The sequence below is a fragment of the Sciurus carolinensis genome, unplaced genomic scaffold, assembly GCF_902686445.1.
Source record: "Sciurus carolinensis unplaced genomic scaffold, mSciCar1.2, whole genome shotgun sequence".
In the NCBI taxonomy this organism is placed as follows: domain Eukaryota; kingdom Metazoa; phylum Chordata; class Mammalia; order Rodentia; family Sciuridae; genus Sciurus; species Sciurus carolinensis.
The window spans coordinates 492,227-519,303 of NW_025920181.1; the positions used below are offsets into that span (position 1 = coordinate 492,227).

The following is a 27,077-nucleotide window of genomic DNA, read 5'->3' on the forward strand; positions in this document are numbered from 1 at the left end:
TGGATATTGCTGGTATTTTTTAGCTAAGTTTATTGTGATATTCAGGAGCAGAAAGAAGAGCAGAAATATTTAAAAAATTGGGACTTGAAAGGCTGGAGTAAAACTAGGGCTAAGGAATTTGCAGTTGGTAAAGACATTACTTCCCCTAAAGAAATGCTAAAGACTTGCCTAGAGAAAATAGCAAAGATGGTTTGAGGGCATCTCAGGAGTTGGCAAGACCACATCCATATCAGTCTCAAGGGATTAAATTTGAAAATTCTCTTAAGAGACCAGTGGGACACCCTACATGCACAAGGGGGGCTAGAAAGTTTTTTCAATGTGCTCAGCCACCCAGAGACTCAGAGGCTGCTTCAGTAAGAATCCCCAGAGACTTGGCTATTGCTCAAGATGGTGGCAGACATTGGTATCAACTATGAGGTGCTGGTTCTGCATGAATGCACAATGCTGAAATTAGGGATTCATGGAGGCTTCCACCAAGGCCTGGGAGACCTTCAAAGTATAGCAGCATCAGAGTCCCTGAATGCACTCCCTGAGAAATCAAAGTGTACAGATGTAAAGAGGAATCCAAAGCCACAGTGGAGACCCCTGAAATTAAGAAATGCCAGTAACATGGGACATCATCCTAGGAAATCTGCAGGAATCCAGCAGACTCAAGGCACAAGACTACATGGTCTGTACCTAAATGGACATGGGAGGGGGGAACTATACAAGCCCTCAGAGAATCATAATGCCTTGTGCCCTATATGACAGATGTGGAGTTTCAGGACTTGTTTGCCCAGCTGAATTTCAGTCTTGTTTTGGTCCTGTTCCTTATATGCCCCTAATTTTGTAAATGGAAATATTTACTCTGTACCATTATATGTTGGATACTTGTATATTGCTTTCAATTTTGCAGGAGCTCAAAATGCAAGATAGCCTTGAGTCTCAGGGAAGAATTTGGAGTTAAACTTTTAGCAATCTCAGAACTGTTAATAATATGTAGACTCTAGGAATGGACAAAATGTATTTTGCATTGTGAAGTTTTGGGGGGCAGGGATGGAAATTTATGGTTTGGATGTGAGGTATCCCTGAAAAGCGCACATGTGAGAAAATACAAGAATGTTCTGGGGAGAAATGATTGGGTTGTTAGAGTGTAAAACCAATTAGTGATTTAATTCCCTGATAGGTATTAACTGAGAGAAAACCAGAGTGGGAAGGTGTGACTGGAGGAGGTGAAAATTGGGGCTTGGCTTTGGGGTATGTATTTGTATCTGGCAAGTGGAGAGACCTCTCTGTGCTGTTCATAATGTGAGCTGCTTCACTGTGCCATACTCTCCTGCCATGGTGTTCTGCCTCCCCTTGAGCCCTGAGGAATGGAGCTGACCTTCTATGGGCACAGACCTCTGAAACTGTGAGCCCCCAAAATAAGCCTTTTCTCCTCTACACTTGTACTGGTTAGATCCTTTTAGTCACAGCACCAAAGTAACTGAGTAGAACAGTGAGGATATTATGAATTTCCATGGTCACATTCAGTATATTTTGTCAGTGTTAGAGTCCACAGTGAGGATACTATATGAGTTTATGAGGTCACACTGAGAATACTAATTTCAGAGACCAAGTTAAAATATCATGTGTTAAGGCTCACAGTGTGGGTATTATATATTTGTCAGGGTACACAGTGAGGGTATTATATCAGTGTCAGGGGCCATGGAAGGGTACTGTGTGAGTATCAGAGGACCTAGGTGGATATTATATCAGTGTCAAAGCCTATGTGAGGATATTAAATGATGCTCACAAGGTGCAGTGAAGTCATTATGTGAGTTTCAGAGGACATAGTGAATAATTAAAATGAGCATCAGAGGCCATATTGATGGCATGTGAATGGGAGAGGTCACAATGAGGAGGTAATAAATTCAGGATATTTTATAAGTGTCAGAGGCTGCAGTGAGTATAGTTTGTGAATATTAGAAGCAACAATATTGGTATCATATGAGTATTAGAAGCACCATTGAAGATATTATGTAAGTGTCTTAGATCACAGAGAGGTTGTATTTGAGTGTAAGATGCCAAATGAGAATATTATATTCAGGTCAGGGGTAGCAATGAGGTTATTATTGTGAGAGTCAGTGGCCTCAGAAGAGTATTATGTGAGTGCCTGTGATCAAACCAAGGTTATTACATGAATGTCACAAGTCACATTGAGTGTATTTTGTGAGATTCTGAGGCAACAGTGTGGGAATTATGAGTGTGAGAGACCACAATGAAGGTAATATATAGTGTCAGAGGCTACACTGAAGGAATTATGTGATTGTCACAGCCCAGAATTTGGATATTTTGTGAAGGTCAAAGGCCAGAAGTAAGATATTCTGTGAAGGACAGAGACAAGAGTGAGAAAATTATGAATGTCAGAAGTCACACTGAGGACATTATGAGTGTTAGAGGTCACAGTGGGTTACTAAGTGTCAGAGGTCATATTGAGGATATTATATCATGACCAGAGGCCAATTTAGGATACTATGTGAGTGTCAGTGACCACAAGAGGGTATTATGTGAATGCCTATTATCAAAATGAGGATATTATATGAGTGGAAGATGTCACAGTAAGAGTGTTTTGTGAGATTCAGAGGCAAAAGTAGACATTTAATGAGCATAAGAGTAAATAATGAAGGTATTATGTCAGTGTCATAGGCAAAGTGAGGATAAAATGTGAGAACCAGAGACCATAGGAATATATTTTGATCAATGAAAAACCCCAAGTGAGGATAGTATGTAATTATCAAAGGACATAGTGAAGGTGTTCTGTGAGTGTCAAAGGCCACAGTGAGTGATTTGGGTGAGTATAGGTCACAATGAGTGTATTATTAGAGTATCAGAGTCCCCATTAATGATACTATGTGAGTTTGAAAAGTCACACTGAAAATATTGTGATTGTGGCAGAAGTCATAGTGATAGTGTTATGTGAGTGTCAGTGGTCACAGGAGTGTATATTATGAGAATCAGAGACAAAGTGAAGATATTATGTGAGTGTAAGAGGTTACAGGAGGATATTATGTGTGTCAGAGGTGAGGATATGATGACAGACTTCAGTTCATGGTTATCTGGATCCAGTGCTTCCAGACCTGTGGGAAGAGAGGAAGGAAGAGTATGGGAGAGCAGAGCAAAGCTGCTCAACTCACAGCAGCTGGGAAACAAAAAAGTCAGGGGCAAGATATATTCCCCAGGGGCACACCCACAAAACATACTCCCTTCAACAGTCCCCTCTCCTCGAGTTCTTTTCTTTTCTTTTTCTGTATTTAGTTCTAGGATTGAATTCAGAGGTATTTTACCACTGACTTATACCCCCAGATTATTAATTAATTACTTAATTAATAGAGACAGGGTCTAAGGTGCTGTGGCTGAAGGTGCTGTGATAGTTCTGCTTTAGCTTGTGATATCACTGGGATCACAGGTGTGTGCCACTGTACGCAGCTCAACCCCTATGCTCCCCTCCACTTCCCTGTAGTTCATTCAGCTATGACCTCCTCAATGGATTAATCTGATAAAATCAGCCCCCAAAAGTCTACTTCTGAACATCATTGCAGTGGGAGTCAGTGAACATCATTGCAGTGGGAGTCAGACTATCAACACTGGAGCATATGGGCGATATTCCAGATCCAAACCACAACAAGAAGTTACTGGAATTGTGTCCCAGGACCACACTTGGAAAATGGCAACCTCAATTGAAGAAGTTGGGGAGGTCTTATGAAGAGGTGATATTCAGCAGCATGAAATATGCAGTGTGCAGGAGGAAGTGATTTTCTCTGGGGGATCCCCAGGGTGCCCTGAAAGATAAACTGGCCTTTGTGCCAGGAGTACAGGGCAGTAGGCAAGTTAGCAAAGGGACCCAAACATAGAAAGAACTGGACTGATTCAGGAAGAGTGGTTTATGACTGAAATCCCAGCTACTCAGGAGGCTAGGGAAGAAGGATCATGAGTTTCAGTCCAGTTTGGGCAATTTAAATAAATTAATTAATTAATAATAAAAAGAAAAAATCTTGAGAAGTAGCTCAGTGGTACAGTACTCCTGGATTCAATATCCAGTTCCACAGAAAAAAAGAAAGAAAAGGAAAGGAGAGAAAAGCAAAAAGCAAAAAATCCAATTTTAGTGGTGCATACCTATAATCCCAGTGACTCAGGGACCTGAGGCAGGATGATCACAAGTTCAAGGCCAGTCTTAGGATTTTATTGAGGCCCTAAGAAACTTAGTGAAACCCTGTCTCAAAATAAAATATAAAATATAAAAATTAAAATAAAATATAAAATTAAAATAAAATATAAATTTAAATTGTAAAAAGTAAAGTGAAAATCATCCCTGGTGTAATGCCCAGTACTGAAAAAGAAAATATCTATATTATGTATAATTATAATACACTAATAAAATATATGGGGAAAAAGGAAAGGTAATAAATGAGCAACTAAGATGGATTTTCAAAGGCAATAAAACTTTTTTCCCCTAACTCTCTGGTCATGTTAGGTTCTGCAGTTGGTTGGGGACCCTTCCATACCTAAGGGAGGAAGATGGTGCTACAGAGAAGAACAAGTGTCTGGAGGTCATCAACACTAGGCTACAGCCTGTAATGCAAACTAAAAAGGATGTGCTGTGTACAATCAGACTCTGAAGATGGCCAGACTGGGAAAAGTAAAATAAACTGATCACCTCACCAACCACTGTCCACTTCTGAGAAAACCTAAAATATGCCATGTTGACCAGAATTGTGGTCCTCAACACAGTGACAATAACAGAATTGGGCACAGAATTGGAAACACTACAGAGCATGCATGCTGACTGTCATTGTTCCAGATAATTCTGATATGATTAGAAGCAAGCCTCAGCTCTAAGGGATTCTTCAGATTCGGGGGAAAGGCCAGCTATAGAACAACTTAGAGACATGTAAGATGTGGAGAGCCAGCTTTTAATTCCTTGTTTTTATGGCACTGGGGATTGCACTTCATTGCTAGCAGGCAAGCACTCTGCCACTGAACTTCCTCCCCAGCACTCTATACCTTCTTTTTCACATACACACAAATAAGAAGAAAACAGAAAAAACTTGAGACAAGGCCTTGCTAAATTGTCCAGGAGGGTCTCAAACTTGCAATCTCCATGCCTCAGCAACCTGAGTAGCTGGAATTATAGGCATGAGCCACTATGCTCTGTGGCTGAGAGGTTTAAATAAGGAATGTGGGGAAAATCTGGAAATATTTGGAGCATTTTAGTCAAATACAGAAAGAATTGAGAAGAATTGAAATTTTGATAAGAACTCATAAAATGAGAGAAAGAACAGGATCCAGTCCAATTTTCAGGTAGGCAGCAGAAACAAGGCATGTTACAGTGTTGAAAAATAGCTCAGAGACAACAAGTCAAAGAAGAATCTCCAAGCCTGCAAGTGTTAGTTTCATACTGAAATATGATCTTTCTCTCAACAGTCATGAGAATTAATTTTCACAATATGCCAATAGTCCATTAATGTGCATGTATGAAATGCTCTGACTCTTAATTCCTAATTAGTATTTAAGATATACAGCTGTGAGATAAACTTGCAATTTTCCTCTTGGTACTGGGGATGGAACTCAGGGGCACTTTATCACTGAACTCCATTTCTCATCCCCCACATGCCTTTTTTTGAAAAATTTGAGAAAGTGTCTTACTAAGTTGCTTAAGGTCAAACTAAACTGCTGAGGCTGGCCTCAAACTTCCATTCCTCAGCCTTAACCTCCCAAGTCTCTGGGATTGCAAGTGAGTGCCCCTGTCCCCAGTTAGACATATGTCTATTTATATTTATAAACAATGCATTGATGATTTTTAATTTTTTACTGTTAATGTTATTAGACTGAAAGGATCTTGAATTATATTTAAAATTTTTTTCTTGTATTTTGATTCACTTTAGTGACTAAACTTAAGACTCCTGACCCTTAGCACAGTTTTATGCTGGTGTCCTCATGCAGTTTTTACCAAGATTGTGATTAAAAATGAAGGTAGTGAGAGTCAAGGAACATTCCTGTACATCTGTGTTTCAGTTTTATGATCCTCAAAATAAATAACCTCCTTGGTATTTGGCTTCTTGTTTGAATATCCACCAGAGATTTCATGCTTTTATTCTTGGAAAATAAACAATTACCTGTCCCCTTGCATATAGACTGAGCCACTGGAAAAGTTCTGGGTCATGAGTTATGGGCAGAAGCATGCATGCCTTGTCTAGGCAAGTTCACTTATGTGGTGGCATAAGAAAATGCAAGAGAACAGGAATGGGGACACATGTCTGTAATCTCAGTTATATGGGAGACTGAGGCAGGAGGATCACAAGTTTGAGGACAGTCTCAGCAACTCAGCAAGAATTCATCACAAAATAAAATAAAAAAAGGAACTAATTCAATGTCACAGAGCTTGACTGGCAAGTGTGAGGCCCTGGGTTCAACAGCTAGGATTGGGATGAGGGTGATTTGGGCTCTCGCATATGATCAAATCATGGAAGAGGCTCTGTTGGTCAGGAGTCAGATGTTGTGAAATGCCCACCATCTTTGGTGATGAGAATTCTTCACTTCTGGAGATTCTGTGGATTCCATTTTATGTTAGGGTATGAAGAAATGTGGTAAAAGCTAGAAACTCAAGATCTGAAGGTCCTGCCTCCCTAGGTTAACTGATCATCTCTCTCCCCTGAGGTCTTTTCACATGCTTAGAGTCAGCACATCTTCCTGAGTTCTTCTCACATACTTGGAGACACAGGGCACATCTTCCAGCCCTTTGTCAGAAAGAGGTTTTGGTACTCAATGCATCCATAATCTTCTCTTACATTTCTAACTGAGGAGGGAATAGGGGGCCATTACCATAAAAGGTTTGCTTTCTTCCATGTCAGAAACTTGGAATCTGCTCCCAGGTGATAAATCACACAAATTGGATACCTGTTAATGTGGTTGGATCTGGATTGTCCCTAAAGCTTTTGTTTTGAAGACTTGGTCTTCAATGCAGCAGGATACAGAGCTGGGATATTCAGGAGGTGACTGAACCACTAGGGGTCTGATCTCATAATGAATTAATCCCCTGGTGAATTTACAACTTCATGGACTATTGGAGGGAGTGGAATCTTTAGAAGCAGCACCAACCTGGAGGTAATAGGACTTTTAGGGTATACTCTTTAAAGCTATATTGGGCACCTGGCCTCTGCTTTTTGGTCACCTTGAACTGATCAGTTTTTCTCTGCTCTGTGCTCACTGCCATGTTCTGCCTTGCCATGGGTCCAGTGAAATGGGACCAAGTATGATGATCTTTCTGAAACCAGAAGTAAAAATTAATTTTGTCTCTTTAATTGGACTTACTTCAATTATTTTGTCACAGCAGTGAAAAGCTAACATTCCTGCTAAAATGGATTAAGGAAAAGGTAAAAGGTATGAAATAGAAACATAAATTAAAATTTCAGAGATATACCTCACCTGTCAGTCTTTTAATTAGTAATGGAGGAAGGTGAGGAAATGAAACCCCTGCCTTTATTTTTTTATTTATTTTTTTTATTGTATACAAATGGGATACATGTTGTTTCTCTATTTGTACATAGAGTCAAGGCATACCATTTGTGTAATCATACGTTTACATAGGGCAATGATGTTTATTTTTTTTTCCTTCCCCCCCACCCCTCCGACCCCTCTTTTCCCTCTATACAGTCCTTCTTTCCTTCATTCTTACCACTTTCCTTATCCCTAACCCTAAACCTAACCCTAAACCTAATGATAACCCCTCCCACCCCCATTATATGTCCTCATCCGCTTATCAGAGAGATCATTCATCCTTTAGTTTTTTGAGATTGGCTTATCTCACTTAGCATGATATTCTCCAATTTTATCCATTTGCCTACAAATGCCATAATTTTATCATTCTTCATTGTGGAGTAATATTCCATTGTATATATATGCCACAGTTTCTTTATCCATTCATCAACTGAAGGGCATCTAGGTTGGTTCCACAATCTGGCTATGGTGAATTGAGCAGCAATGAACATTGATGTGGCTGTATCTCTGTAGTATGCTGATTTTAAGTCCTTTGGGTATAGGCCAAGGAGTGGGATAGCTGGGTCAAATGGTGTTTCCATTCCAAGCTTTCTGAGGAATCTCCACACTGCTTTCCAGAGTGGCTGCACTAATTTGCAACCCCACCAGCAATGTATGAATGTTCCTTTTTCACCACATCCTCGCCAACACTTATTGTTGCTTGTATTCTTGATAATCGCCATTCTAATTGGGGTGAGATGAAATCTTAGGGTAGTTTTGATTTGCATTTCCCTTATTACTAGGAATGTTGAACATTTTTTTATATATCTGTTGATTACTTGTATATCTTCTTCTGTGAAGTGTCTGTTCATTTCCTTAGCCCATTTGTTGATTGGATTATTTGTATTCTTCGTGTAGGGTTTTTTGAGTTCTTTATAGATTCTGGAAATTAGCGCTCTATCTGAGGTATGGTTGGCAAAGATATTCTCCCACTCTGTAGGCTCTCTCTTCACATTTCTGATAGTTTTCTTTGCTGAGAGAAAGCTTTTTAGTTTGAATCTATCCCAGTTGTTGATTCTTGCTTTTATTTCTTGTGCTATGGGAGTCCTGTTCAGGAAGTCTGATCCTAAGCCAAAAAGTTGAAGATTTGGACCTTCTTTTTCTTCTATAAGATGCAGGGTCTCTGCTCTGATTCCAAGGTCCTTGATCCATTTTGAGTTGAGTTTTGTGTAGGGTGAGAGATAGGGGAAACCCCTGCCTTTAAATTTAGCTATACCTTACCATGGAGGTCCAACTTGCCTATAAGTAATAATCATTTTTAATTTCATTGAAAGAATTTGAGCTTGAGTTTTTTTGTGCAGTCTAAATACAAATATTCCTGGAGGGAAATATAACTGAGTTTACATGAGAAATTTTTTTATGTATTCCTTTATTATCTGGTCTTTTTAGCATAGTCCTCAGCAAGTTCTGGGTCTAGTGAACACATGACAGTACAAGGAAAGGAAAGGGTAGGTCACAGGACAATTCAGACAGAGAAGACATGTGTGACACTACAGGAGTGTGGACTCTACATGGGATTTACTGGGGTGACTGAAAGAACAGAGGGTGACCATCACACCTGCAGCTCATTATGCATGGACTTGTGCATAGTTCTGGCAGCAGAGGTAGTGGGAGCCCTGGGGTCCAGTCATTTGTGCTTCCTGGTACGCATTTGTCATTGAACCAAGAACTTCAACGTGAATAATACTGCCTATGTGTCCAGAAAGTTTGGTGTTGGACAACCTCTGTAAATATCTGCTTGAAAGGATACAGAATTTAAAATACACTGATTTATCCACTATTTTTTGATAAGAGGAATGGCGTTATGTAGCCTAAGGTTTTGCTTTAGAATTTTTCATTTAAAAATCTCTGTCCTAGATTAATAATAAATTTGTTGTCATAACTCCTATTTTTAGTATTATTTTAGCAGACTATTTGATTTACCAAAATTAATGAAAACCACATTATTTGAAGATTAGTTGATCCCAGTCAATTCTTCATGATCATTGTTCTTATCAACCCCTTCAGAACAGAAGGATTATATACTGAGACTTTTTGCTTCAGTGCCTGGCCTTAATACTGTGGATCAAAACCTGACCAGAAAAGATGAGTTTGTTGACCAAGAAATTCATTACCTTTAATTCAGAATTCAAATGTGAGTTTAAAAAATGAACACAGAGTTCTGTCTCCTTGTTGCCTACTGCATTCACTCTAATCACCACCTCAGACTTACCAGTCTACTTTTCTAGGCTTTGTTTCTATTATCCTCTTTATATTATAACTTTTGGCTAAGTAAGATTAAATTCTGTTCTTTGAAAACACACTATGAATTGTCTGTCAGCATTACTCTTTGCTATTTGTGTCTCTAAAATGACTATTCTTATCATGTCTGAAATTCAAATGTTCTATCAAAATGTCCAATCTTGGTTTAGAGTTGAATTTTGACATGAAGCACTTCTGTGAAGCAACAACAAATTATCTGTATCCTTAATATTATATCATGAGTGACTTGCTTCCATGCATTTCTTGAATACTAATTTATGAAGACAGGAATTATCTCAGAGATTAATGTACAACACTTAGTGTTATCTAGTGTCAGGAGATATTTATTGAAATTGACTTCTTTTAAAATATTAATTTAGGATGGGTATGATGCTGTGTGCCTGTAATCCTAGCAAATAGAAAAAATGAGGCATTAGGATTACAAATTCAAGGTCAGTGGAGGCAATTGGTAAGACCCTGACTCAATAAATACAAATAGGACTTGTGATATAGCTTGATGGTAAAGTGCCTTGTGTTCATACCCTAGTAATGCAGAAAACAAAAATTAAAATTTATATAATAAAAAGCATTTATATGTGTATATTTGGTGGTGTTAGAAATTGAAACCAGGGCCTGCACATGCTAGGTAAGCACTCTAACACTGAGCTACATCCCAACCTACTTACTATGATTTTGATAAATTTAGTTTATAATAAAGAATATCTTTATTGGTTTAAAACCATAGAAGAGTAATCATAATTTTAGTGAGAGAAATAAATTTCTTTATTCTAGGAATTAAATTAGAAATGGTTATTGGTCTATAAAAATCTTAATTTGTTAATACTTTTGTTATTTAAGACTTAGTCTATCAATATTCAATATTGTATAATTTCCAAGTAACAATTAATAACCTCTCTGTAAAACATAAGGGACTGACCAAATTAATTCAAAGTTTCTACTAGTATTTCTTAATTGCATCTTGCATTTTGAATATAGCTTATTAAAACATGGCTTCCAAGACATGGGTCATTTAAGACCCAATGCCTGCTAATTCTCCTCATGCCCAGTACATCCTACAATGTAATACACAATTGTTTAATGACTCAATCAACTATATTTTTTCTTCTTTCCCTGAATGCATATTGTGGAAATTCCACTCACTACTTTTCAACTGAGTGGCCACCACTAGCAGGTGACTGTGCTAGGTTTTGTGCTACTGATAACCTTCTCACAATGTTTTTGGACAGAAATGTCAACACAAATTAAATGAGAACACAGTTGTCAGAGTGGCAATAATGAGATAGTACAGGCAGGTGATAAAGAGCACTGCTTATTTAGTCTTCTCAGTAATATCCACAAACACACAAGGTACCTGTCACCAGGAACCATGTGCAGCAATGTAACAACAGCATTCTGTGGCAGAGAGGGTTAAGAAAGTTTCACAGAGCAGTATGTCTCTGAACAATAAGCACAATTTCCTCAACAATTAGAGACATTGGCAATATTTTAAATGGAGTATTTTTGCAAAAGCAAGTCTATTTTCTACTCAGTCTCTTATCTGTAAATCACATATATTATATAAAAATAAAACCCTTAAAAGTTTGTGGTTTGAACTAATGGATCTCAGTCTTTAGCATGTTATGAGAATCATGCAGATGGTTTGCTAGGTTGGTCCTGAGAATTTGTACTAGTTAGTTCCTTTGAAATTTGATGTCACTGGTCCCAGATCACATTTCTTAGAACTGTGGTTTGAAGCATTATCTATCTTTTTCACTTTTCTCTAGAGGATAAGTTACTCTTATTCTATTAACCCCTGATACGGAGTTTTGACTGCAGGGTTTCTCAATATGTAATCACTCAAATGAAAACAGTGAAACAGCACCAAAAAGACATTTATAATTTAAAATTGAATTTCAATAGACACAGGATTCAGCAAACTAGAGGATTCTCTGTTGCCTTTGTCAACTCCAAGATTTTTTTTTTGTTTGCATGTGGCAATGGGGAGTGAACCCAAGGACAGTCTACCTCTGAGCTATATGTTCAGTTTTTCTTTTTTTTTCTTTTGAGATAGGGTCTCACTATAATTTTCCAGAATGGCCTTGAACTTGTGATCCTTCTGTCTCTCTCTCAAGTAACAGGAATTATAGGCATGTACTACTGTACCTGGCCCAATATCACTTTTAATTTCCCCAATTTATAAATTATACAGACATATGGCTATTGCTTATTTTGGTAATAGGAATAAAACCCAAGGGCACTTTATTACTGAGCTATATTACCAGTCATATTTTATGTTTTAGATAAGTTATTGAGGCTGGTTTCAAGATTGTAATCCTCCTGCCTCAGTCTCCTGATTCACTGGGCTTAAAGGCAGATGATGCCTGGTGGATTGTCATTTTTTGGAATCTGGGGTCTTATATTTAGTCCTTCATTTTCAAACTCATTGTATTGTATAAAGCATTACTGCTGTGGTCTGCAATTGTGTGTTTCTCCTAAAACACACATGTTGAAACCTAATCACCACTGTGATGGTATAAATTATGTTCACTGGGTGGTCATTAAGGGAGAACTATCTTGCCCCTTTCCACCATGTGAGGACAGTAAGAAATTGCTGTATGTGAACCAGAGAAAGCTCTATCAGATACTGAATCCCTTGATCTTGGGCTTCCTAGTTTGCATAGTCATGAGAAAAAAATTTATTTATAAGATCCCCAGTTTTTGGTATCTTCTTGTAGCAGCCTTCACAGCTTAATACAATTATCATCTTCTCAAAAAACTAAATTTGTTTTTAAATTAATAAGGAAATGCTGATGTTCTGTTTCTGTTTTCAAATAGAGGAATTAACTACATTGAAGATTATTCTTTAAGCAGTAGTATTTGTTTTACTGTTTTGTTATTGTTTTTGTTTTTTGGGCTGGAGAGTGGGTAGAGGTGATGTACCCAGCAAAAACAGTACAAATAAATGAAACTGCAGAATAAAACAGTTCCACATTTAGTAGGATATTAACTTTGGGTTTTTACCAGACACTGTGGAAAAAATGAGAGACAAGAAACAAACTCCACTTAGCTCTACAAACCAGGATCAGAACCTATTACATAGAACAGGTGGTAGAAAATTACTAAATATTTTTAAAAATTAAATAACAAGCTGGTGATATAGCTCAGTTGATAGCATGATTGTCTGGCAAGCACAAGGATCTGGGTTCAATCCTCAGCACTGCAAAAAAAAAAAAAAAAAAAAAAAAACAAACCAAAGAGGTGTCAGGAAAGTACTCGGTGTTTTATGGCAATACTGGCAACACATGGAGACCTCTCATCTTTGAGGCTGAATAAAATATGTTGGTGCTAATATCATGCCTTCAGGAGGCATGAACCCAAAGGATGATGAAAGCAGTTTATATATTGAACATGGTAAGTTCATTGAATATTGGCTGAATGCCTTATGTATTTAATAAAGTATTTCTGATATAACAAGGCTTCTGCTTACATAGTACTTTCAACAGAGTGAAAAACAAGTTTTCCACACTTGGAGTATTTTTTGCTTAGGAATAAAACTGAACTCACCCAGTATGAAGAATTAGAGCAAGGGTTTCCTCTATGGCTAAGACCACAGTTGCTTTAACAATGGATGAAGAACTCTAAGAATACATTATCCATGGGCCACCTACATTAAAGTCTAACTAGATCTCTAATTCTAGAAGATTAAATAATTTAAATTACCATTCAACAATGGGTATTAATGTAGCAAACAATTGGGCATAAAATATTAATATTGTAGCAAACCCTGTAACAGGCTGTAGGGAGAAAGAGTGGACACATTAGTAATGTACCCACTCTTTATGGGTTACAAACAGTAGCAATACACTTGCACAAGGATTTAATTATATGCTAAAAGTGTTAAATGGAGACACAATCAGAAATGGTCTGAGAGTAAAAGTGGGTGGCCCCCTGAGATATGTGTACCCCAGAAAGATAAAGACCTGCTATCTTGATTATTTGCAGTCCAACTATTCTCATAACACTGGTACTTTTTATTAACAAAGTATATACTACTAGCCTTATTAAAAATAAAGTAGTGACTGGAGATATAACTTGGTTTGTAGAGTGCATACCTCCCATATAAAAGACACTGGATTCAATCCCAAGCACAACAAAAAGAAATAAGAGAAAAAAACTGTTTTTAATGGTAATTAAGTAGGAATCTAGTTGTGAAAAAGTGCTATAGCACAAGGAAAAAAGAAAGTATATGAAGAAAGGAAGGCTAGTCAAAACAGATGTTCAATGACTTTAGCCCTCTTCCTAACTTAAATTAATTAGTATTTGTACTTAGTTTGCTTATGGTATGATATTTTCATGTGCTAAAATTTCTGCTTGGAATAGCAGAAAACAAATTCTGTAAAACTGTTCTGCAAGTCCATCACTTAGGAGTGCTCTAGGCAAAGGCAAGAGAGCCAAAGATGGGACTACATGAATCTGTGGCCCATAATTACACTTACAGAAGGTCAATGAATAGAGATTTGCATAGTTCAGAGCCCTGGGTATGCACTCATACCTTAGACTCAAAATGATGTTGAGATGAATGGTTGGATGCCTAAGCAACAATTTTGTTCTTAAGTTATTTTATGATTTGAAGCTTTGACCTTGCTAGTGTGTCTTTTATAAACACTGTGTACATGATCATTTTCCATGGAAACCAGTAACCTGGGGATTGAGGATGTTCTAATTCTAATGTACCTGAGGAAACCTGTAAAGGTAGTCTTCAATCAGGATCACTAGTGGCAGGGCTTTCCTAGCTGCCTGATCAACATACCATTCTTTCTCTCCTCCTCAGTAGTCTTTCCTTCAGGTAATGTGTTGCAGGATGCTTGAGCACACTAAGAGTACACAGCATATTCTGTTTGCTGAGTGTGATGTTCAAAGATCCATCCCACAGTCAGACCAAGGTCTCAGTGAGCTGAAGGTCCAAAATCAGGAACCCAAGGTGAAAGGCTCAGACTCTGAAACCACTTACAATCATCATGGGGGGCAGGATTTCAGGAAGGTATGTGGACACTTTTTTTAAAGTGTTTAATTCAAGCCTATAATTTGTAGATCCTGAAATTTTGATCCACAGCCCACTGTTCTCACACTTGACCAGTGAAAACAAAATGCTGAAAGAATCACTGCCCTCCAAAAGAAGGTAACTGCACCTTTTCCTGAAAATATACATTTGACAATTCACACTCCACAACATAGGCGACAATGCAATACAGATATTGACTGATTCTGCTGATTCTGTTCTACTAGAGAATGTCCACAAAGTACCTCTTAAAGGCTTTCTCTTTTTTTTTTTTTTTTTGGACTTCTGCAATGCTTTGCCCATTATTTTCTCATTTCCGCCCTGACACTTGGTACAATACCATTTGTCCTTTTGCTTGTAACTGAGTCCTAAGTAGGAGAAGTAGAACCACCTGGTGAAGGCACTTGCTATTTCCACAAGGTATCATTTCTCCATAGGCCACCTGATTGCAGAGACAGTATGTTGGCTCATTTGCATTGCTGGGAAAGTTTGCAGGGTTTGCTTCCTTCTGCGCTTTGGCCCTGAAGCCTGTTCTTTGAGGTCTTTGCGTTGTTTCCCTTCAGTGCTCCTGAGGTGATGTCATCAAGGTCATGATTGTTATTAGATATATTCATCACTTGATTCACATTGTTGAGTGGCCACAGGGTATGCTTGTAATTCAGTTTTTCTGCCTGTGCAACTGTCTTGTTCTTTGTCTTCTCTTGGCCAGCTTTGAAGCTGTTGCCGGTGGTGTCCTTGATCTCTTGAGGTGACTCAAAGTGTTCCACATGACTGTTCACTTGTCTGGTCTGTCTCTCTGCCAGCTCCACCATCTGACTCAGGATCTGAATCTTCTCATTGCCCAGCTCCTGGCAGCAAATAAGGACTCTCTGGATGCAACACAGCACTCTGCATTTTTGGACACCATCTGTCTCTTTTTTCAACTTCTCACAATGTTCATCCAGTTCTTTCAGGATTTCTTGGCATTTTGCTTCAATTTCCTGCATCACTGAGACTTTTCTCTTCAGCTGTAAAGCAGAGAGTCGATAGAGGCCAGGTAATCCTCCACATAGTTCACCAGGTGAATCTGCTTTCTGTTGGCAGAACTCAGCGTGGTTCGGACTGAATCCCCCTCCACTCTGCATGACTTTCTGCTTCCTGTACCCCTCCCCCTAAAAACAGATCTGCAAAATGCAGAGCTCTTGTTCTCCCATGACCCCTGGCTCTCCCAGGAATCCTACCCATCTGGCCATAAGTTGTACCTGCCCAGGCCATAGTACCCAGCATGTACTAGCAGACCATGGAAAAGGGGGCTCCCAGATGAACCCTCACTCGTCTGGTACAGTGTGGGGGTGGGCAGGCAGCTCCTAGTAGCACACACCCTGTAGAGGGTCAAGGGTCAAGAGTCAAGGGGCATTCACTGCCATGCTAGGTAGGTGGGCCCAGCCTGGAGGGCAGAGCCACACTTGTCCCCTTTAAAGTGGACACTTTAAAGTGACCCCATCATGTGAAAGCCCTAAGCACATCAGACCCTTTAGTGAACACCCTCCAAAAAGGCCTCCTGAAACTCATCCTGCAAGGCATCATCCCTGACCTAGGAAAGCAAATCAAATACACCTGACACCAGGAGGCCCTGTCCCTGGGGCACAGTGGGGATATGGAGGAGTCTGAATCCCCAGGACCTCTGCAGCAACTGTCACCAGACAGCATCAACTCTCCTGCTCACCAGTGCCCAAACACAAGGACACGAGGGCCAGAAGCAGTGCTTTGTTCTCCCAGGATCTACTCCCCACAGGTGTCTCTGGCCCCTAAAGCAGATCTCACATGGTTTGGAACTCAGACAAGGGGAGTCCACACTGGGCAGATTGGTGCTGGAAATGCCTAGGCCACTGGTGTTTTTTGCACGTGCCCAACTCTCAGGTGGTGCTGGGGTTGGACAGATGGATGTACAGTGAAGGTTTGGACCTGCCCACTCCACATGTGCCAGCATTCTGGAGGCCTCAGCATAGTGTCCAGTATTGGTGTCTGGCTGCTTCAGAGCTGGTGGAGACACATTCAAACTTAGAAAGTATATCTATTTGTCTTCCTAAAGTTGTATATTCATCAGAAAGTTTTTCTCTTATTCCTTGCCATAAAGGGGATGGGTCTATTGTCACAGAAAGTGCCATGACTGGGTTTTGTCATAACACCAGTGCCCTTATGGCTTTCTGATCAAAGTCATGTGTAACTCTCATATTTGTTGAATTTATTAACAAAGTACATACAATTTTTATTATATTTAAAAGGTTATCAAATTTGAATGAGTAGAAGCAGGGGTTTGACATGTTATATTATGAGCTGAACATAGCATAAATTTGTTTGATCATTTTGGGAGGTTGGCATAATGACTTCTGCCCTGTTCTATGATTGAATGTCTGACCTGCACCATTTTTTGGCAGTGAGAATTGAACCAAGTGACCATAGTAGCATGTCCTAGGCAAGCACTGATCTATGTACATTCCCAGCCATTTGAATGTTTTATTTTGAGACAAAGTCTTGTCTAATTGCCCAGGTGGGTCCCAAATATGTCATCCCCCTTCCTTAGCCTGCCAAGTGCTGCAGTAATAGCACTTGTTGTCAACTTGCCTGGCTTGTCCTGGAGAATTTGATGTATTATATTCTTCTAATGTGTCCTTTCCTAAGCTAGACCATATTCATTTTTTCTTGTCAACAGTCAGTAAAGGCTTTTTTGTTTTCATGAATTCTTAATATGAACATGCTTTATGATGAGGCACTACTGTTTATGATAGTCTAGCTGTGTGATCCACTCTGAGAATATTTTTATTTTGAGAGTGTCCACTCTTTCAGGTCCAAAATGTTTTGGTAAAAGAAGTGATTATTCGTTTTGTACATGATTATGTAAATAAGACAAAGATTTTTTTCTTTTGTGGTTCTGGAGGGTGAACTCAGGGCCTCCTCCATGCTAGACAATTGCTCTTCTGTTGAACTACATCCCCAGCACCTGGATCTTTTAGTTATCATAAATTTTATGACCAGATAGTGATAATAAAATCACTTAGAAGTTCAACTCAATTTGGAACCATTCAAGATTTTGGGCCTCCAATAATGGTTTGTGATTCCTAAAAGGAAAAGTAATTTTCCAAAACAGCAACATCTAATATTATCCATGTGCAATGTTTCCCCAGTTTCTCCACTTCCTGCAGAGCATTGTGGAGGTGATGGGCTCTGGTGTTCTTCTAACCTGTTCTGCTTACTAGGCATCATCGAATGTGCTTGCCACTCCTGTTTATCTTTTTCTTGTCTTTGACTATTTGTCAAATGACAATTTGAATTTATTACTGCTAAAGAGTATGAATAGAAATAAAAAATGGATAATGATTCTTTGGAATAAGTGACCCATTCACAGTGAAAATCCCTCTTTTGACAAAGTTCAGTCATTAGTTGAAATAGTCTCTAAAATATTATTTTTTCCTCTAGTGCAAGTGGTCAAATTTTTAGAAGCCACACCTAGTACCTATTGACTGCATAAAAATATAAGTTGACCTATGTGTGTTTTTATTTCAACATAAAACCTATAAAAGTGGTGCTATCTTGAATTATATATTAGATGAAATGGTTTAATTTTCTGTTAAAATAATTTTTGGGTTAATGGTAAAATACACAACTAGTTAGAATGTCACTTATCAGCAATTATAATTGTATAAACAACCAAGTGTTTGAAAACATAACTATGTCTTAAGGATTTATTTTTGAGTAGTTTTTATCTTTATAAAGAAATTGCAAAGAAAGTGCAGAGATTTCCCAGGTAGCCTCATCCTCATTTTTCTATTTATATGATTTATGTGCACTGTCTCAGATGGTTTAGCATCCTAGAAAAGTTGTCATGAAGAACAAACACTAGTGTGCTATCACTAAGTGCAGTTGCATTTCCTTTGGATTCTCAGTTCTGCCTCTTTCTGTTCCAGGACCCCATCCATAATCTCAAATGACATTCAATTCCTATCCCTATAGACTTCTCTTTGGGTGTGAAAAGTTTCTCAGACCTTCCTTGTTGAGGAGGGCCTTTCAGTACTTTTTACATCGTTCTCTATTTGGGTTTACTTTTTATATTCATATTTATCCTGGGCTGTGGGTCTTGGGAAGCAGGTCATAGATGTAGACAGCATGTCTGTCATCTAAGGTCCAAAAGGGGAATGTAATGTTAATACTGACTGTGCTCAACTGGCTGAGGCAGAGCCTTTCAGGTATCTCATTGGGAGTTTCGAATTCTGTGTGTTCACTTTGTGATCTTCTGGAGAAAGTCACCCTGCATGAAGCTATAGTAATAGCTGTGTTGTGGCCTTTTAATACTACACAATATTCATATAGTAGCATCTAAAACTCATAAATTAGCTGTCCTATGGCCTTTATGACTAATGCAATATCCATAAGACACCCTAAAATATAACAGATATTCTGTAGCATTTAACACATGACTAATGTCTCTGCTTTTTTATTTCAGTGTGACTTCTTTCAAATAATGCTTCTTATTTGCAGGGTCAATCCTGACCCTGCAAAGCACAGTCCACTCATTCCCAGAACCATGGTGCATATGAGAACATCATATCCTTCACCAATTCTACACTGCATCTCTTCAGAACCTCCATCAAAATTAACAACATTCTATAAAAGGGCTTTACAACACTTGACACTAGACTTCCAATGATACTGGAAGACTAGGTTGCAAATTCCCCCTGTTCCATGGACAATGTTTCCTCAGTTTCTCCACTGGATAATATTAGATGCTGCTATGTTTTCAATGCTGTCAGCAGGAGCTAACATGTATTCATCCCCAAAGCATACAATTTGACTTCAAGTCACTTACAATCTGATGCAAAGAAAAACTGATTGAGAGAAGTCAGGGCCAATAGTGGCTATCTTTGGTTTTCACCTCTTGCTTTTCCAGAAGTCATTGAGGTTCACATGGAAAGTGATGATGTGTGAAAGTCCACTTCACTTGCATGGAGTCTGGAATGTTCCCAAGAAGTCTGATAATTGCCAAAGACTAGTGTAGTTGTCATTTTGAAGTTACTGCCATTGCAACCTGGTGAGCATTGTCTTCTTCAAGAACTTGTTGATGATATACACCGATGAACCTACTCATGAGAATGATCTAACCTATGAGTTCCTGAGAGTTGACTCATGTCAAGGAACATGCTCTCTTTAGAAATGCAGGTTACTTGGGAAGCACTGCTAACTTTCACTGAAGCTTCATGCTGAAATTCTGATTGGAAAAGGCTTGCATGTCCAACTGGTACTCATTCAATTGTGGAAATTCAGTGGATAAAATGAGGAGAAAATGTTGAAAGGAGGGAGGGTTGGAATATAAAACAGAGGTTTTCTTTTTTTCCCCATTCAAGGGGCCAGAGATTTGAACTCTGACCTCTGTGCCTGCTAGGTGAGTGCTCTCCAAAACAAGCTATTTCTTCAACTCCAGAGGAGACCTTTTAGGTACCCTTTAGATCCTCTACTACACTGACTCTGTGAAATTCTCTGCAGAAAACCCAGTCCCAGACAAAGTCAATGAATTTTGAAGGAATTCTTCATCTTTCTATTCACAGCAATCCTGCAAGGAACATTTAGTGCACATCAAGACCCACAATCTAGGGACGCGTCATGAGAGGAAATGTTTATCACTGTCTAGTGAAGGAGGAAAAGGGTTGTAACTGATCAGTGAGCAGAAAATAATGTCAGTAAGCATGGAGGCCAGGGGACAGGAGGAGAGGTAGGCATATATCGGACTCAGAATATACTCAGGTTGTCAGGACAAAGTGAGATTTCTGGGATCATTCACAACTGGAACCCTAACCATTCCAATCACAATATGCTGATTTCTTCCTCACTCCTCTTTCTCCTCCTGACATTTTCCTTGGAAAATTTCTAACTGGGGATATCTGGGTAAAAGGCACAACCCAGTGGAGAATATGAATCTTGCCTACCATCTCATTTATGGGGGAGGTAGAGGAAGTCATTTCTCCTGGGCAAAGCTATTTTTCCTAAATTATGGAATGCCTCAGCAACTCAGCCAGATAATATCAGTAAATCTAAACAGAAAAAGGGAAGCAGTGATGGCTCACGATGTCTGGGGTCCCAGGACTGATATTTCATGGCAGGAAAAAAATTCCTCATCCAATGTCCACCTGCCGCATGTTACATTTGCAGCTCTTTCTCTCAAGATTCAATGGAGTGAGGTAAGTGACTGAAAGTCATATCTGGGATCTCCCAATCATTCAACTTCAATCTGTTCCACTCTGAAAATGGCCTCAGTAGGTTTCCAGTGCTTCTGTGCCTTGAGAACCAAAGATGGGAGAGCAACTCTATTCAAAGTGGAAGGGACAGGCTTAGGGCATGACGGGTATGAAGGGCATGGAGGCACCAGTCTCCAGTTGGAGGATGCATTTTTGTCTCTTTCACCAGAGGTGTTCTTTGGGCCTTGGGCAACCTGAATGTTGAGGAGTGGCTTCTGTGACCTCATGCTTGCACCACCAACAGTGCTGGAGATCACTTGCCTGCTGTTGTCAGGCCTCAGCTTCCCCACATTTTTTTTCTTGCTTAAACTTGCAGGTTGGTGTGTAAAGGTTAATTGGGGTCCAGTTATGTGGGTTAAGAGGAGAACTAGCAAAGAGGCAAGCGTACAGTTTAGTGAAGAGCTAGAAGTAGCTCTCATGTGAAAACCAGTCCAGTTTATTATCTTTTCCAGGGTCATACTAAGTTACACTAGGTTACATATTACAGTTATCTTTGTTCATGTCCAGATCCCATTACGTGCTTGCTTCTTGGAGTTCAGTAAGACCAATGGTTATTGTAATAAGATAATATCTCTAGGCCTCAAGGACCAAGGAGTTGCAGAGCATTTCTAAGTCATTCAAACAGAGCATCTATTGTGTCCTGAGGCATTTGCTCAACTGAAAGGACTTTTGCTCCTCTGTACATTGACTGATAAGAAATCCCTACAACTCCCATTTTTGTTTTGTATGGCCTTTAGAAAAAACATAACTTATCTTCTGTTCAAGGAAGATCAAGGGAGAAAGCAAGGCAAACATTGGCAAAATAAGCACAGTATAATAAGGCAAATATCAATAAATATTCTCCAATAAAAAGTTTTTTGATCTATGTAAAATTTGGTAGCCATGAGGTTAACCAATCTAAAAAATCCCATCTTCCATCCTCTTTTTTCACCTTCTTTACAATGTCCTCAAGATGATCCAATTACCTTTAAATGGGGTTACTGTCATTAGTTAAAAGGAAACAACACAAATTATTAAATTCTGGCTTCTCTTATGATGTGACATCAGCAAGTAATCAATAGCTGCCATATTATCAAGAATAGATTGATGATACAAATTTCAAAAGAGTTAACAATTTTTCCTAAGTAGTTGGTCACCACCAACAAAGATACAATCACACAGAAATAAAACAGTAATAGTAAGTATAATTGTGGAATTCTGGGTAAATTTGGCAAACAAAACTGTAACCAACTTTTCCAGAGTATATTCTAAATCCATCTGGGCTAGAAATTACTGAGATGTTGTTAAAATATTTATATCCCCCAAATTACTAGATGATTAGAAAACTGAGAGTTTCTTGGGCCTCTTGTTCTTATTGGATGTTCCTTCTTTGAAATAGGGTCCACAGTAAAATAGAATTTGGGAATCACATTGAAATGTCCTTGATGCCAACTCATGATGATTGATGGATCTCACACATCTGGCAGAAACCCAGACAGGACCTGTAGGAGTAATAACAGCAGCCTATCCTCTTCCACATGTAACTAAAAGTTCAGGGTCCTGACATATTGGATCTGATGGAACTTGGTATTTTACCTAAATCTTTGGTAGGAATTCCTTAGGGGAAAAGTACCTGTCCAAGACAGAGGACCAACAATGTGCATTTTCTTTATATTGTACATTAAGAGCATTTGTTATGAACAAGGCAATATAGAGAGCATTATTAACATGAGCAAGACTATATTCCCTTTTTTGTTTTCTTTTAAAAGGCACATTTAAAGTGTGTGATGTGAATGTTCAAATAAAGCCTGCCCATTAGGATTGTGAGGAATAGCAAAGGGTAGAATTATATTCCATTGATTGCAAAAGTTAGCAAAGGAACTAGAAGTATAAGTAGGGGCATTCTCAGTTTTTAAACAATAAGGTTTGCCCATGGTGGCAGTGCAAAGGTGCGCATGAGAGATACAGGCTGAGACCATCTCTGAACAAGGTGCACTGATCCATATAAGTCCTGGGGATGTATCTGTGGTAACATGTAAAAAGAAATAGGGGTGAAAAGGAGGAAAATGAGTTATATTTATCTGCCTAAGTGTATTATAATATACACCTTGAGGGGTTACTGTTTCCCAAGTGGGGAAACAAAAGGGTTTGAAATGAGAGCAATTATTAACAATTATATGGGCCTGTTGAAAGGAAACAGAAAAGGTTTTCATTAAAAAATTAACATTTTGATGAAAAATTGTGGGACACCATGGCATCTCAAAAGAGAGGATAAAGTGATTTTATAGCAGCATCAGCATGAGCATTTCCTTCAGTGAGATGTCCATAAATCTTAGTGTGGCTACATATATGAGGAAGAAATACTATAGGTGTATAATCCAGTAAAAGATATTGAAGAGTAGTAAGCAGGGATAACACATTAGCATCCAAATGAGGTGACCAAATTGCAGAGGAAATATGAGGTATCAGTTTGGCTAAATACTGAGAATCTGTAGTGATGTTTAATGTTGTGGGAAACATATCAAAAGCCAAAATAATTGCAGCTAATTTTGTTCACTGAGGAGAAGCTTGAGGCAATGTGTAATAATCAGTCCATTTTTTATCAGTGAATATACATAATGATCCCTGTTGTTTTCCTCCATCAGTATAGACAGTAATCCCACTGGAAAATAGAATGGAGGAGATTATAGAAGGAGCATGAGAGACTTGACACAAGTAAAGGCACTCATCCTGAGATGTGTGAAAAGTAATAGGGGCTAAAAATTTAGTTAAGACAGCTTGAGAATGAGAATATGAATTGTAAATACTGTAAATGTTAAGTCTTTCAATATGTAAGATACAATACATGAATATCTGTTCCTGTTAGAGATAAAATATCATGGCAACTCTCTGAGATCAATTGAACATACATATATCAGCATAAGGTAGAACATTTTTTTCCTGAAAAGTGAGGAGAATATGACCACTCTATCACATACAAGATTTTATTATAAATGGCAACAGCTGCAGTAAAGGCATAAGGCTTTCCTGTAAAGATTATTAGAGATAAAAGAACATTGAGTGTTGGAAACCTATTTATAAGAACTGTAAATAATTTCTCATTAACATGCTGAAGAGCTGCAGTGAGTGAAGAAGTTAACTGGAAAAGCTGATGGGATTAAGTTGTTTTCTCAGCAGCTAAAAAAAGGTGACAACATATCAGTAGTTAAAGAAATACATGGTGGAGCCCAATTAAAATGTCATAAAATTTGCTGAAAATGAACTAAGAAGAATTTGGAAGGAAGTGTCAGTTTTGCAACATGAATAATGGAATAAAATTGGAATATTTTGCATCCTTATTAGTTAATAGGGAGTTGTTAATTTTTTTTCTGTGGCCACATAGAGGCCAGATTGTAATACAATGTGCTGCATTTTATTTAAAGTATATTCTGTAAGTATTGACCCAATAATAAGTACATCATTCATGTAATGATAAACAAGAATATGTAGGAATAATTGTCAGAATCACTGAAGAGCCTTATTCATAAAATGTTGATATAATGTGGGTCTACTGAACATACCTTGAGGAAGAACTTATTACTGATACTTATCAGCAGGTTATGTGATTGCAAACAGGAACTCTGAAGGCAATTTTTTCTTGATCATCAGGAAAGAGAGGAAGAGTTAAAAAAAGTTTTTTAAGTCTACTAAATATAAAGAAAAATCTTGAGGAATTAAATTAGGATTAGGCAATCAATTCATTGAAGTGGACCCAAATATTTATAAATTTATTAATTTCTCTTAAATCTGGTAATAATCTCCATTTCCCTGATTACTTGTCTATGATAAAATGTGTGTATGCTATGGACTGGTAGAAGGTTCAGTATGTCCCAACTTTAACTGATCATGAATGACAATTTCTGCAGCTGCCACTTTATCCTTAGACAATGGCCATTGTTCTACCCAGACAGGAGTGGTGACCTTTCACCTTCATGGCAAGGTGGTCTACTCCACAGAGACAACTATAAAAAAGGCAATTCCATAGGCATTTGTAACTTGTGTAAGATGTCTTTGCCCCTTATAGGAAAGTGAATAGTCATAACATATGGTTGAATGTGAGTAATAACTTGTGGGTTGGAAGGGGTGAAGCATTGCAAACATAGAGACATTTTAGACACCTGTTTATTATTTCCTCTGATGCACCAAAGGATTACTCTCTGAAAAGGCCATGCACAAGGCCACATTGAGACACATATAATTGGTGTCAGCACTGGTGTCCAATAGCCCCATGATTGACTGCTCATTTAAACAAAGGGTTAATTTTTATCTATTTTCAGTAATAGGTAAACATGCTCCTATACTACTGGAACCAAATGCTTTATTTCTTCTTTCACTTAGGGGTTGTTGGGTAGTAATATAAGAATGACAATTAATTGAGCTATGGAGGATCCTTTGGGGAGAATTAAAGGCCTATGAGACAAAACTTGAATGTTTATTATGCCAGTGTAATCAGAATCATTCACTTCAGAAATTATAGATTTTCCTTCTTTAGCACTGTGAGAGTGGGACAAAATTAAACCAAAGTTACCTTTAGGTAGAGGTCCTTGAGTTTGGGTAAGAATTTTATAAACTTCCCCAGGGAGATATATGTGAGCATCCTCAGTGTTAATCAAATTTAATTCCTCTAGTAGCATGAAAGTGTTTGTGGAAGGAGCTCCTGTTTGAACTGGAAACATCTATGAAGGAGACATCTGCATCTGCAGATGAGAAGGGTTCCTCTTCCTTTGACCTTTGATCAGGAGGTGACCCATAATTGGCTTTTCTGACATGTCTGTTTTATTTCTGCATCAATTAGCCCAATGAAATCCTTTATGACACATTGGACATTTCTGATTGGGCTTTTTTTTTTTTTTTGCAGTCCCCCTTTTTTTTAAATCTTACTGTCCTTCTGAAGATGACCAAGATTTTTACAAATTCAAGAAGTTTATCAAAGTCATGTCCACTGCCAGAAACTTGGGTGAGTGCAACTAAAACTCTCTGGTCTGTCAAAGGCTGAAGGGGGGTTAAAAAATAAAGATTCACAGACACAGACCTTGAAGATTAAGCTGGGATCAGGTGGAGATCTGCTCTCTGATGGAGATGCAGATCTAAAAAGTTATGCCAGCAATCTTTATTTATATATATCTCATTATCAGGTTAAAGACTATACAATTCTTTATATTCAGGAAAGACACAGAAATTAGGACATCCTACGTTGTTTTTCTGTAGTTGTAATCCAGAGTTGGAAAGGTCAATGAGAGGAGCTTTGTGTATGTAGCTCTTAACAAAGTACATTACTAAATGTTAATGTAAGGCAGTCAGAAACCTGGAAGCAGAGCTGGTGAAATTTTGTGGTTGTCTAGCATAAGAATTCCTTCCTTTCCTGGAACTGTGTGCCTGAGATCAAGGTCAGAGCTAATAGGACTCTTCCACAAAGCCTGCTCATGCAAGGCATTGCCACAGCAGCTAAGCATCCTGTGCCCTTGCATAGAAACATTCCCAGGCTCTGGGCATGCCACAGCTGAGGTTTTCAGAGACACCCAATCTCAGTCACTGCTCTTCCATCCTCTGTCACCACTCTTCACAGGTGGGGTTGAGCACCATGGTGCCTCTTGTTGCTTGGAATAAAAAAAAAATTGCATTAACTTCTCATTAAATGTTACACCATCTTGGCATGTCACTACCAAGCACGAAGACTGCGGATGGGTGCAGGGCACTTCCCTGGGTACATGCCAGGGCAAACCCACATGCCCCAGGTCCAAGATCTACAGTATTCTCTCCCCTTGCCTTACCTGCTCTGGTCCCACCTGGCCCACAGCACCTGGGTGCACCCTGTTCATGAAAGTCAGTCCTGTAAGCCCCTCCCTGAGTGAGTACTGAGATGCAGCTGTTTGCAGTGTCCACCCCAGTTCCCTAGGGTTCAAGCCTGTGTGAGAAACTGCAAGATCAGCTGCAAAATT

General features: G+C 38.7%; 1 pseudogene; it reads right to left on the bottom strand.

Moving 5' to 3' along the window:
* The window catches only part of LOC124974821 (inhibitor of growth protein 1-like), a 28,525-nt pseudogene extending 12,587 nt beyond the window's left edge, over positions 1 to 15,938 (bottom strand).
* Positions 15,939 to 27,077: the final 11,139 nt, after the last annotated feature.